This window comes from Prionailurus viverrinus, chromosome A1 (genome assembly GCF_022837055.1).
Source record: "Prionailurus viverrinus isolate Anna chromosome A1, UM_Priviv_1.0, whole genome shotgun sequence".
NCBI classification, from domain to species: domain Eukaryota; kingdom Metazoa; phylum Chordata; class Mammalia; order Carnivora; family Felidae; genus Prionailurus; species Prionailurus viverrinus.
This window is the reverse complement of record NC_062561.1, coordinates 204924245-204937799: the sequence shown is the minus strand read 5'-3', so window position 1 is coordinate 204937799 and position 13555 is coordinate 204924245.

Here is a 13555-nt window from a genome sequence, read left to right as displayed (position 1 = left end):
GTGCGTTTGACCTTAGTCTTCATTGTGAACCGAACAAAATTCGAAGAAATAAAAAATCTAGCTTTAGAGATGGGCATTAGGAATGATTGCCCAATTATGTTGTTTAGTGACCTGAAAAAATGACTTTATATGCATGCGCTTACATTTTCCTATGCATTCAGGGTCTTTGAAATAGAACCCTGTAATGCTAGAATCAGAATTTTAATTGCATTGTTTGTAACCAATTGCAATGCTTACTGAAAAGATTTTGACAATGTGAACACCACAGTAGGGTTTTTAATTTAATATAATCAGTTCTAATTTCTGTGGCTATTAATTGGAAAGTTAAACAAATAAAGAGCATATGTTATGTGTATGCTTAAAGTTTTGTTCTTTCACTAAAGCATGGGTGTTTAAAAATGAAATCACTGTGCTAATTTTAATTTTCTAGCTCACAGTTTTATACCTGAGCTAACAAATGCCTGAAAGAGTGTAGTGTTTCTAAGGGACTTGAGTTTCAGTCCAATTGTTCAGCAGAATCCAAATGTTTGAATTGACAACTAATTAAAACTACATGTTGTTTTTAAAAATATGTTTGATGAAACCATACAGTAAAGATTCTGCTGTGAAAAGTTACAAAGTACAGGAAGTTATTATTTTGAGGTTTCTCTACACTGGGCATCAACCCTATTGATGCCAGCTTGAGATCCTTTTAATTTTTTTTAAAGCTCACAATAGACACTCCAACTTTCTGCTCCAGCAGAAAAAGCTATTCAGATCTTTGTGAGAAGTTTTGTGTTTTTATTCTGTTTGAAATGGGGGGGAAAACACATCGTCAGACTTCCATATTAAAATCTGGTTGCAGCAGGTGCAGTGTTTAAAAGTTCTAGAGTCCTCTCGCCGTTCTTCTGTACAGCGTGATGACAGGAAGGGCATTTACAAAACAGCCCAAAGGAAAAGCTGACATAGCTTTTTAGATTATATCTCATTCTTCTTTTTCTTTTCTGTACAGCCTTTCTTTTATAGCACAGTTGAATCCCTAAATACTCCACTGCTTTTCATTGTTAGGTCACCTCTTAGGTTAGCCCGAGAAAGCCTGAGAAAAGTTCCACAGGAAAGATGCACTATTTAACGGAATTCAATCTCTCCCAATAGATTTGAATCACTAACATAAATGTATGAATGTAGATTATATCTCTGTAATGAGGCCTGAATCATTCTCAGTTACTTCAAAGGACTGAAATTCTACCTTCCTTTTTTAGCAGCAATAATCAGGTCTTAATGGGTTCCTTTATTAATTGTTTCTCTGCAACGATTGAAAAGGACAGTACAAGCTTCAGATTAGAGTGGTACCTACTAATTCTCAAAGGCTGTGTTTCTTTTTTTTTCTAACCTCTGGAAGGCATGCTTTATTTCTATGTCCTAAACATATCCAGTAATATTAGATTAAGTCTTTATTGGAGGAAATAGATGTGGCCTTTTGTTTAATGTGATGCCTTGAGAAGTTATTGAGGCTTTTAAAAGCAAGACCATGGCAGCAGCCACTGAAGAATCCTAAGCTGTAGCTATTCAGCCTCAGAGAAGCAGTTTGCGTATGTACTTCCAGATCCTTCGGTAGCTCTTCTGTTTGAGCAGTTTACATTTTAAGTATGTATTTCCTGGATTCTTTATGTTGCTTGGCACTATCTGTGGCTCAATTACAAGATGTGTGTTCTATTATGTGTGATGTAATTGACAGTGTCAGTAAGCTGCTTCAAATAATAATAAGTCAGGTCAAAAGTCAGCCAGGCTGTTCTACAAAGTAGACATGTGCAGGCCTTATTTTGAAGTCTGCAGTTGTAGTCTTCCGGGCTGTGTGTCCCAGCTCTTACTCCCTTTCCGATATGGAAGAGGCCAGTTTTAAAGCATTGTTGGAGCTTCTGGTCTTTCCAGGATGAGGCTGGAGATGATGTGTATAGTCAGTGACATTTGGGACAAATCAAACAGTGATATCTTATTTTTTTAACAAGGGGTTTCAATTGAAAGGGAAAGAGGTCTTAAACCACAGAGAGCAGTGCAATACTTCAGAGCTAGTGGGAACTTTAGCAACAGACGAATCTACCTCATTCGTTTTATAGCTGAATGAACAGATGCCCAAGTCACTCAGTGATAGAACAGAGTTTAGAACTCAGGGGCTGAGTCCTAATGTTAACAATCACAGGCTGCTGTCCTAATTTTTTTGGTAACACCTGCCTTGTCTGTTTTCTCTTTCCCCCCCTCCCTGCTCCTTTCCTCCTTATCAATGACCACTCATCACTCTAATATGTCAGAGATGGCAGAGTGGAAATGATAAGAATGGTTAGGAGGCTTTACTTACGCAAAACCAATATATGTTTGCTGGAAAAGATTAGGCAGAGAAAAGTAATAAAATAGCTCTGTGTTGAATTATTGAGTACCAGTTAATCAGCCAAATAAATATTGATATATATTTGGCAAAGGGGGGCTTTTTTATCAAAACTCGTGAAATGAACACAATTAGAAAGTAATGGATGCCATGTATTTTCAATGATTTTTTTCTATGTAATCTGGATGTATAAGTTCTCCTCTAGGAAATCCATGGCATCTTCAAAAAAAAGAGCAGATTTATAATTTGATTCTGCCTTCTCTCTTCTAAGACTAAATCTCCATAAAGCAGTGTGATATTTCAAAGCATAGGTATTGGCTTAACTATTTTTTTTCAAAATTTGAAACTAAATTAAATGTTCTATTCCCAAGCTTTCGGACAGACTTAATGATCTGTTGTGGAGAATGAAAAATGGCCCAGGTAGTGACAAAGATCTTTTGAAGGGAAAAAAAAAACAAAACCAACTATATAAGAATGTTTAAATTATACAATAAATCACAAAAGTTCTTGGAAACTCCACTCTGCCTCAATTGGCACGAAACACACCAAACATATTTGCACAAAGCTTCTGTTTGTCTCCTCCCAGCTGATGGTAAACAGAACCTTCCCTTGACAAAGCTGTGAAGTATGAAGAGTTCTGTTTGTTTTCTGTGTTTCCAGCTGTCCCTTTGTAGCGCTGTCCTTCCTTCCACCTCATGCCCTCTAGGTTTCTTAGTCCTGTATCCTTGATCAGAATTTTAAACACTCTGATATCAGTAATTTATGTTTGTGACTCAGTTGGTACGTCATCACGTTTTCTTTAAAGGTGCAGTGTCTTAAAACAACAACAGACATTTATACATGTCTTTCTTCGTGCATTCATTTAACTGGTTTTGATTTAACTAAAGTTTATTGATACCTACTATGTGCCAGCTGGGCGTGCATGGTGAGGGATTTTGCAAATAACTAAGAGCAGCATCCCTTGTAAAAAGCATGAATGAATGAATGGTTTTAGGTGCTTTATTATTCATGACAAATGAAGTAAAGTTATCTTAGGACCCAGAAAACATTTTGGAGGAGAAAATAGCCCCTGAATTTTTTTTTCTGGTTGTCCTACTGCCTATAAAAAGAGCTGAAGGGAACTGTGTGACTTCTATTTTCTGGCTTCATGAAGGATCAGGGTTCCATCTTTTCCTGTGATGTGTCCCCGACACAATCCCTCACAGTTTCTCCTGTAGTCTGGGCAACTGGGCTACATCCTTTTTGCCAACAATGCAACCTGACTTGTTGTCCTTGCCTTTTGTTCTCAGACTCCTGTATGCATATTTTGTGTTTTCCACCTTATTATTTTAATTCCTTCCCAGTAAGGGTTCCCTAATCTATATGCTGTCCTGTGTGCCTCCTATTAAAACATATATGTTACCAAATATAATTTGACCTGAAACTCATTCTCCCTATCTGACAAAATTTGCCTCTGTTATACAGACTTCCACAAAGAAGATTATCCACTAATTACTATTAGAAATATTATTGTGTTGGGAGGAGGCAATATTCACGGTTCTGGGTTTTTCGTAGATTGGTTCTCAGATCCGTTTCCTGCCCGTCTCTGCTCAGCTCTGTGTTAACGCCTGTGCATCACCAGTGTCAACTTGCAGTTAGTTTTCTTGGTGGGAGAATGGGATCTCCAGAAGATCAGAGCCCAGGAGAGAGAACTCTGGGTATTTCTTCCTCTCCTTCTCCTCTTCAATTGCCTGTAACTTTTCTGACATCGGCTGTGTCCTTCCAGATCCACATATCCTGCTGGATGACCCCTCCTCCAGGGATCCAACTTTCATTGGAGTCCCTGCAATATTATTTCCTCCCCTTGCCCCTTAAGTTCAAGGAGTGGTAACAGTTCCTCTCTGTTACTGGTCTGCCATCATCATTCCTTGCTTGTTAATTTCCCCTACCTACACCTCCATGACTGGTAACTTTGTTCCAGTCTCTTCTGCTGGGTCAGTTGGGATAAATTCTGTGTCATAGTCAGGACACTGACTACAGTGCACATCTTCTGCAATAAGTAACCAGTGAGGAATATGTTTTATATGTGTGCAAGGTAACAGAGGAGTGTAATTTAATACGAAGTGCATTGTGAAACATTTAGTGCTTGCTTGATATGCTATAATCTTTGAACTATGTAGAAGATAATAACACATGGCACTTGACCTCAAGAAATATGTAATCTAGTATTGAGTTTTGAATGATTATTGCAGAGATTTTTTTTTAATTTAGTGAATGACTTTGAGGTCTAAAAACATTTTGATTGCTAAATGTTCAATAAAATACTTTCACACAAATAACTAGAAAATGAATACAGTAAAGTAGAAATTATGTTCATAAATAGCATGCAATTGTGGAAAGCTGTAGTAAGAGCTCCATATTAAAATTACCTTTTTCTTTTCAGTTAACTATGAAAAATTTGAATGTTTCCTAATCTTTAAAATCATTATTTTTGTGTGAGTAAATTTGTTTCATTGAACTTTACTTATAGTTTAGTTAGAAGAGAAGGACGGAGGTAAATAGTATTATTTTCTAGCCTGCTTTGTTTTTATCTAAAGACAAGTCTTTAAAAATGGGTATGCAGCTAGCCTTGAATTTTTCAGTTAGGCATAAAAGCTGGGTACAGTACCAAAACTTGCAAGACAAACTATATATACAGATAATTTTGTGGATTGATCACTGCCTAGACAATTCCATAAATTTCACAAATAACTTTTCACAGAAATCAACATAAGCCAGAATTTATGGAGCTCAGATCAAGCCTTTGTCTTTTTCTCCCCTTTGTCTATCATCTCCCCTTATCAGCATGAACAGTTATAAAATTGTGAACCTTTATAGTTGGAAAAGACGTTAAATTTCTTAGTTCTGCTGCCCTTGCTTCACAGGTGGGGTGTGGGAGGAAGAAAGAGAACAAAAAGGAGGAGTGGGAGGAGGAGAAGGAGGGAGAGCAGCTGGAGGCTGGTGGCCTGGGAAGATGAAGCAAACTGCCTAGGGTGACAGGGCTAGTAGTAATGAACTACTACGCCTGCAAGAAACTAGTGAATTGCAAGAAAGCGTCATATACTTAAAAGATGTAGTACACTTGCAAGAACAACAGTGGCCCCTGCTGAAGCTGTGGGATAGGGAGGAAGAACATTTCCTAATGTTCGGGGCATTTAGCAGGTTTTTTGGAAAATTCTCAGAGTTTATTCCAACTTGTGCCTTTAGAAGAGCACGTCCTTGTGGTTGAGAACATCCTAGACTATCCGTGAATTAGGAGAGCATTTCAATAAATTGCTTGAATTCTAGCTAAGGGATAAAGAGACTGCCCTCAGGATAATAGTTCAAAAGTATGTCATTTTAAAATTAATTTGTGCTCAAGTATCTACAATGGCTCCTTCTTGCCTATACCATTCTGGCTTTCTCATTCCTGTTTCAGTTGTCAGTGGGGTTTGGCTATTTTGATTTGATGTATTTAAATTTTATGGGCAAAGGGAGAAAGGACTTAGAAAACTTTTTGGCTAACTTGTGAGAAAGAAATACTGTTTTGCCTTTAACCAAAGTCATGCTCATTTGTGGGTAGATTAGGGTATATTCTTCCTACTTTATAGCACTAGGTAGCAATGTTTCCTGGATTTATTTACGTAGCTGGTATTATTTTTACTGTTTTACCTATTTTCACCATGTTTAAAAATAGGGAAATGTATATGAGAAGTAGTTTATTCTTGTATTTTTTGCAATCAGAAGTAGAACTGTGAGAAGTTACCTTACTCATTTATTAAACATACATACACAAATACACACTCCTCTTCAAGCACCTCTTCTTAGACATCTGGTCTTTTTTTTTTTTGAAATACAGAGCCTGTCAGATTATTTGGAATTGATTGAAAAATAGGTTGTTTTTTTTTTAACTGCAAAGCATGAATTAAGAAGAGGGCCAAGAGCTAACATGGCCCATTTTCATTTTTCCCTGTTTTATTGAGAAATAATTAACATGCATCAGTGTAAGTTTAAGGTATGCAGCATGATGATTTGACTTACATATATTGTGAAATGCCCACCACGGTAGGTTTAGGTAACATCCATCATCTCATATAGATACAATAAAAAGAAAAGAAAAAAATATTTCTCCTTGTGAGAGAACTCCTAGGATCTGTTCTTTTAACAACTTTCCTGCTTATCATATAGCAGCGTTAACGTTGTTCATTACATCCCTAGTACCTGTTTACAACAGGAAGTTTGTACCTTTTGACCACCTTCCTCCAAATACATGAACAGCTTTTGCACTAGTTCAATATTTACTTATAACAGATTAATGTTATTTATATGAATTGGTGCTGGGTTCTTTCTCTTTTGGAGGTCAGCTTCTAGATTGATAGAAATAAGCCCAGTAAAAGAATTGCTTAGTACAACTGGGAAAGCAGCCCATTGTAATTGGAAGGCAACTTTGGATATTTGATTTATCAAAGAAATTTAAGTGCCGTACAAGAATAAACATGTGAGTTCGTCGTCTTTGACAAATAACAGAGGGAAGCAGAAAGGAGTATTGACCTTAGATGTATGTGTTGGAGTCCAGGAAGGTGAAGAAACCTGTTCCAGTGGCAGAGCCAGGACCCCTCTTCGGACACTCTCCTGTGAATAGAAAAGTTCTGGGTACCCAGTCTGAGGACTCTGAACTTCAGAAATATCAGTATCGAAGTTTGGGGGTATCTGTGTTGGAAGGATCTAAGGAGTAAGGACAGTGGTTCTTTACATTGATGTTCCTGTATTTTTCTCTTTCAGGTGCCTGATTTTATTCTTCCAGAAAGTTCTGGGTTCTAAATACATACTCAAACGCATGTCCTCTGCTTCTTTATTCCTTTCCTAAACGTAGACACTTGTTCTGCATAACTGCCTCTTCCATCTAATTATTAATACTACCACAGTAGTAGTAATGACAGCCTTTTGCCCTAACTTGAGGGCTTGCTCTATGTGCCAAGTTGCTCCTCCCTTTCTTTTGCTTGGGGTAGAGACCTGACTCTTGAGCTAGTTTTGTGCCAAGATTAAATACAATTTGGTTTTTTTGCTTAGAAATCTAGGGCTGGATGGCAGCGGATAGATTCTACATAGTGAGTGGAGAAAAAGCCTTTTTAAGCTACTCGAGGACATTCCCAGTAAGCACTTGGGGCGTCTTTCAGTGAGGATTCTTAACACCAGATCCCAATCTGAGCACTGAAGGCCTGAGGGATGATGCCAAATCATTTTTTCAGAGAACAATGGGGGCTGCGAGAGGGAAAAAAAATCCCTATGGACTCATTGCTTATGAGTTAGAATTTAGGTAGCAAACTCTGCTGCTGTTTTCAACTCTGTTTTTGAATTTTAAGTTTGTTGGTTGAATTTCTGTTAGTGCATTTTTAAATTGAGTAAAATTTTAAATTACAACAAACTCAGTAAACCTAAGGACAGGATCTCCCATTCTCAAACTTCAAAAGAAAATTGTCCGTGAGGTTAAAAAAAATTAGAACTAAGCAAAGCCAGGGGGGAAATGTGACTAGTTTATCTTTTGGTAAATAAGCAAGGGAAATGAAATACAGACAACAAGGAAGCCACATATTTGGTAAAGATAAAAACCTCAGATTTTTTTTAAATAAAGCAACTTCCAGATTTAGCAATATAAAGTATAATTAGTTTTGGTACTTAGGAACATTTTATTGATAAACACTACCCTTTTAGGACTACTGAAAATGCACAAGCTGTATCCACACGACAGCAGACGAATGTTTTAGGAAGAAATGAATTGTGTAAAGGTTTGGGAGCCAGTTTCATTTACATAATATTTTGTCTTAAAAATATTTGCTTCTGTCATTTGGAGGGAATTTTTTTTTGTTCCTTCCTATCTGACTTGTCTTTATTACCAAGTGAATTTTTCAAAGCCACCTCACTAAGTGGCTATTAGGGAAAATTAGAAATTTGTGGCTGCATTATGTTGGTGGAGGATAAAGAGAAAGCTGGGTATCCCTCAGCTCCCGTCAGGAAAGAGCAGAAGCTGGAAGTAAATCCCAGGTGGGGAGGGATGAGGTTGAGGTGAACTGTTTTGTCACAGTGGCTGTCTCCTACAGGGGCGCAGTGAAGGGAGGCTGGTGTGCAGATGGAGGGCATCCCATCTAGATCCCTATCTTTCACCAAAGCAGCTGTAAGACTGACAGCCGGAGCCCAGGAGCTTTCCCCTTGGGTAGAGAGAAGCAGGTGAGGCACTGTCCTCAGTTCTAAACATGTGAGGTTCCTATGGAAGGAACTGGAAGATTAGACAGGGACAGGACCCATGGGAGTGGTTGCCCCCTGCCCTACATTTTGCAAAGAGAACCATTTTAAGAGCCTTTACATAAATCACCACTATTTTCTTATAATGTTTTATCTTCAGCACTACTGTACAGAGACTAGTAAAGCTAATAAAAAGTAACATGTTTTTGTTGGAGAGGCAGATCATCTTTAACCAGTAGATTTTTAATGATTTTTCATTTAAAAATGTCTTAACATGCATAGAAAGGAAAGGGGATGTCTTTTAAATTGAGCAATATTTTGAAGCTCAACTCAGCCTTTGACTCAGATGTGTATGCTATTTGCTGTTGGATGTTATTCTGGGTTTATCTTCTGACCAAGGTGTATTTCCCGGCGCTGTTTCTTACAGGAAGATATTTAGTTTCTTAGCCTTTACTTTCAAGGCTTTCATTCCTATTGGAGAATGCTGAGTCTGTCCAGATAGGAGTAAAATGTAGAATGACAAGTGATTGATAACCTGTGTTTTAATTATCTCCTCTAATAGTGTCTTCTACAATGTTCACCTGAGGAGAAAAGAACAATTGAGTATATTCGTCAGACTCACATAGTGTGTAATTTCAACATTGTCAGGTGAAAAAAGAGGGATGTGCATGAGACCTAGAAGTTAGGAAATCTAGATTATATTTCTGGTTCTGACACCAACAATTGTGAGACCTAGGGCTAATATTTAGGCAAAGGGATAAATAACTTCTGGCTTTAAAATTCTCTAACATATGAGGCCCAGAATACTTTTTCAGTACTGCACTGTGGATGATATTAAACATTGGAAGTGTGATCTAGTCGCTGAGGTTATCTTCTGGAATCATGGAGTAACAGAACTGAAATGCCCATCTAATACCAAACTCTCTTTTCATTTTTTTTCTCCATAATTGCACATGAGGCAACTATGGTCCATAAAGGAAAAATTACTTGACCAATATTATCCAGGTAATTACTGACAGAACCTTAGAAGCTGTGTATCCGAACTTCCCAATATTCTTCTCACTATATTCATCTCTTAAAGCAAAAATAAGGTAAAATTGTTTTTTTTAGGAGGATAGTAATAGAGTGAGAAATATACTGAGTAAATGTAAATGTGGATTAAGGGGAACTCTGACTAAATAGATTTTTAAAGATCTTATGCAAGCATAAAAAAGACTGGCAAAAATCCAGGTACTTTAGGATGAGAAGGGGTTAGAAGTCAACTATCTGATACTTGATTAACCATAGGCATCCCTGATGAGACCACTGTGTTTGATGATATATATTTATAATACTTTATTTTATTTCTTTAACATTTTTTAAGTTTATTTATTTTGAGAGAGTGTGTGCACTTGTGAGTGGGGTAGGGGCAGAGAGAGAGGGAGAGAGAGAATCCCAAGCAGGGTCCATGCTCAACAGAGCCCAACATAGGGCTCGAACTCATGAACCATGAGATCATTGAGCCGAAATCAAGAGTCAGACACTTAACTGACTGAGTCACCCAGGTGCCGCTATAATATTTTCGAGGTCCAAAAGACACTGAAATGATCAGCAGTTGAAAGTTCTAGGTCAATTGGAAGTTTTGAAAAGAAATTGTCAAAAAACTGCATGAATGAGCAGGACAATGATACAATCTTTCATCAGGTGATTTCTGGGAATTTATTCCAAGAAAATAATCCTTGGCCTTTCCTTTCATCTGTGTGGAAAGATGACTTAATTTTTAATATCATTCTCACTCTTGAACTAACTGGACTTCATCCCTAACTATTTTGGTCATGTCTCCTCTAGGGTACTTCTTTAAATAAAGAAGGTTGCTTGTATAATACCGGGTGTTTCTTGTTTTTAATATACTTTCTTTGTTTTTTGTTGTTTTTTTTTTTTTTGAGAAAACTTACCACCTTTTGAGAAAACTTAGACCTTTTAGAAAATCATAGTCTAATGATATCCATTTAACTTTATATTTTATCAATATGATTATATATCAGTCCATATACTTCCCCAGCTAGAGTGCTCTCCCTGTTCCTTGTATATCCATGCTTAGAATGTTCATACCTTGGAATTCTTAAACAACACTAATCACACTCCCATTTCAGTGGCTATACAGTTGGATGAAAATAAATCAATTTTTACTTTATAAATTTTCCAATACTATTTTCATAAAATTATCTAGTAATTAATTTTAACAGCACCACGTTGCACAATTCTGGGACCTATCATTCCTATGTTAGTCTATGTGAAAAGTATCTCCTGGTATTTTGCAATTCAGAGTTTTATGTAGCAGACACTATTGACTGCCTATCCAAGAATCATCACCAGCTTTTCCCTTTGTGACATAGTCTCTAATTTATTTGGTGAACCCACCCTTCTCCCCAAGTCCATGTAAACTCACTAAGTCAAACATAAATATACCATTGTGTTTGCTGAACAGAACCCTAGCTGAAGATAAAATAACTGTGCTGGGATATGAGCTACTAAAGAATTTGCCTCCAACTTGAATCCAATTAAAGTAATCAGTAATATAACACGATCCTCAGCATATCATTCACAGTATCTAGTATCTAACCCAAGTTCACTTAATGTGTGACGAATCAGAAATATGTGATCCTTTCTCAAGAGAAAGGACACTCAGGAGATACCAATGCAAGGGTGACCCAACTGTTGAAAGTAGTAGAAAGACTGCAAAGAGTTGTACTCAATGAGGTAAATTAAGATAAAGGAAATTATACCCACAATGGCTTAAAAGGTGGGAAATCAAAGCAGAGAGATAAAAAACATTCAAAAAAAGAAGCAAATAGAAATTCTGAAGATGAAAGGAAAAACACAACATCCTTACTAAAAATGTCACTTAATAATAGAATGGAAATTTCAAAGGAAAGAATCAGTGAAGCTAACTAGGAAAATGGTAATGATCTGGAGTATATAGAGGAAAAGATTTTAAAACCGTAAACAGAGACTCTGGGACTTATAGCGTAATATTGTAAGTTCTAAGATATGTGTAATTGGTATGCCAAAGGGGAGAGAGGAGAAAATATGACAAAAAGAAGGAGGAGGAGGGGGAAGAAGAGAAGAAATAGTGGCTAGAGTTCTGAAAGACACAAAGTTACAGATTTACAGAAGCTATAAATCTGTAATTTTACTCCCAGACTCAAATGAATAATAGCTCCATATCTCCTAAGTAAATCAAATTATTAAAGAAGATTTTACCACAAAGTAAACTACAGACCCAGATGGTTTCACAAATGAATTCCAAGAAACATTAATGGAGAAAAAGCCCCAATATTACACTAAACATTTCATGAAAAAGAGGACAAATTGCTCCCAAATTATTTTATGAAACTAATAGTCTAAGATATTGAAAAAACAAAGGAAACCAAAGACCAGTATTTCTTGGGAATATAGGCAACGAACAAAATATTAGCACAACCAAATTTAGCACAAAAAAACATTAAGCCTTTACTACGCAGGATTTAAAAATGCTTTTTATAAACATTTAAAATTATAAATCAGACATTAAATCTTGACCTAAATAGGGTTTAAGAATTCCCCTTTTAAACATTTAATATAAATATGTAAGTCACTGTATTAACAGAATAAAGGAGAAAAATATTTCAATAACTGCAAAGAAAAAATTTGAGAAAATTCACCCATATGTGATAAAAATTTCAAGCAAAGAATAAAAGGTGATTTCCTTAATATGATAAATGACGTATATAAATATAGTTACTATCATACACGATAAAATATTGAATATTTTCCCCTAGATGTTGGAAACAAGGCAAAAATACACATGGACACCACTTTTATTTAACATTCGTTGGAAGTCCCAGTATTCGTTGGAATAAGACAGGAAATAAACATCTTATTTTTTAAAATATTTTTTAACATTTTATTCATTTTTGAAAGGCAGAGAGAGACAGAATGCGAATGGGGGAGGGACAGAGAGAGAGGGAGACAGAATCCAAAGCAGGCTCTAGGCTCTGAGCTGTCAGCACAGAGCCCGATGTGGGGCTCGAACTCATGGACCGCAGATCAAGACCTGAGCCGATGTCGGCTGCTTAACCGACTGAGCCACTCAGGCGCCCCAAAATAAACATCTTAATTGCCTTTAATTCACAGGTGGTATGACTGTTTATATAGAAAATCCTAAGGAATCTATAAAAATACTAGAAATTAAATCTGACTATGATGCAGGACACTAAGCCAATATGGAAAAAACCTATGTACCTTTCTTTACAAACTAGCAGGAACAATTGAGAAATAAAGTATAAAAAAATTCCATTGGCAATCATGTCACAATACATACAGTGCTTAAGAGTAAATTAAACAGTAGATGTATGATATCTCTACATGGAAAACAAAACGTTTTTAAGAGAAATTAAGACCTACATAAATGGAGAGATATACCTTATGATTTGAAAGACTCAGTATTTTTAAGACATTAATTCTCTCAAAATCTGTAGATTCAATGCAATCCTAATCATAGTCTTAGCAGACTTAACTTGTAAAAATCTACAACTGATTCTAAAATATATATTGCAATCTAAAAATATATTTAAAGCACTTTTCAAGAAGAATAAAAGACTGTAATTCTGTATCATAAAGACAGCATGGGATAGACAAAAAAAAATTGACAATGAAATGGAAGAGAAATCTCAGAAACAGATCTATACTTGTGTGGTGATTTTATTTTCAACAAAATTAGATAAGCAATCCAGTGGTAGAGGAAAGTATTTTCAACAAATGATGTTGTAATAACTGGGAATCCAGATTAAAAATTTAAAAAAATTTAATTGAGATTGAGGATTTGCAGGCCAGCGTGTGAGCAGCTCAGAAGTCACTACAGCTATCCTAACAACAAAAATCTGGACAAACTGAAAAATCAGCAGCTCTTCTTAGATCTTTTAGAGAAATGAGATC